This window comes from Cucurbita pepo, chromosome 2 (assembly GCF_057944985.1).
Source record: "Cucurbita pepo subsp. pepo isolate OVF chromosome 2, ASM5794498v1, whole genome shotgun sequence".
NCBI lineage: Eukaryota > Viridiplantae > Streptophyta > Magnoliopsida > Cucurbitales > Cucurbitaceae > Cucurbita > Cucurbita pepo.
Window position 1 is genome coordinate 11,317,519 of NC_141799.1, and position 1,217 is coordinate 11,318,735.

General features: G+C 41.6%; 1 pseudogene; it reads left to right on the plus strand.

Moving 5' to 3' along the window:
* Positions 1-318: 318 nt before the first annotated feature.
* LOC147793680 (pectinesterase inhibitor pseudogene) lies at positions 319-917 on the plus strand (annotated as a pseudogene).
* The last annotated feature ends 300 nt before the right edge of the window (positions 918-1,217 follow it).

Below are 1,217 nucleotides of genomic sequence, written 5' to 3' on the forward strand. Positions count from 1 at the left end.
TAACACGAGAGTGGCACATGGAGCAAGACGGTGTATTGTCTAAAAAAGTGCATGATAACTAAGCCAAGTTTGTGATTGGGTTTAGAGAGAAAAAAGCTTAACCTATTCTGTCTATTTTTGTTCGTTTTTCTTTTAATAGCGTTTTACTTAAAATTCTAACGTGAAAGCTATTCAAAGGAATATTTGTGAGTGTATAAATATGTGAACCCTCCCTACGGATTAATTGAGCAAAACAGACAGAAAAATCAAAATAAAAAATGGCATCTTCTAGTTTTCTTGCAGTCTTTAGGATTGTCCTCTTAGTACTGTTCTTCAATGGGATGGTACCCATGCAAGCGGCTTCCCAAGACGACATCGTTTCCACCATCTGCAAGAAAACTAGAAACCCTTCTTTTTGCTTTAACGTGTTGAAATCAGCTGGCACTACAGACCTAAAAGGGCTGGCCACTTTCACCCTCAACCTCGCCCACGACAAGGTTGCTCAAACCCGTGCCCTCGCCCAGTCCCTGGCGTCCAAGGCAGCTGATCCCAAGCTTAAAGAGCGATATGCCACCTGTGCTGAACAGTACGACGATGCCGCCGGCGACATCGAGGATGGAAAGAACGACTTGGGGAAAGGTGACTACAATGGCGTCAACATTAAGGCGTCTGCAGCTATGACGGAGGCCGGCGACTGTCTGGACAGCTTCACGCAGCCGCCGAAGGACCCATCGGCGTTGTCTAGCAACGGGAAGACTGTGGAAGATATTTGTAGTATCATCTTGGTTATAGCCAATCTTCTTCTTGGGCGTGCCTAATTCATTTTTCTTCAGCCTTTCTTCATTTTATCCTACAAACTTCTTGGAATGCCATGAATCAATAATATGTCTGTTTTGAATCCTATAAATTTGGACATTGACTCCTTTACATTTTAATAATATGACTAATCTAGGGTCACTCTATAACTCTTAGTGCTCTCCAATTTTAAAGGTCTCTTACTGCTCTCCAATTTTAAAGGTCTCTTAGTGCTCTCCAATTTTAAAGGTCCCAGGTTCTAGTTCGTGAGTCAATAGCGGCACATAATTTCATGTTAATGAGTTATAGGCCTCCTCAGCCCACGATGAAGGTATAGAAACAAGTTTGAATCAAAATGAGTGTGGAGGGAGAGTTGCCCAAATTTTTCAAAAGCTTCCTAGATTTCATTTTCTTTTTTTCTCAAATTTTCATTATTCATAACT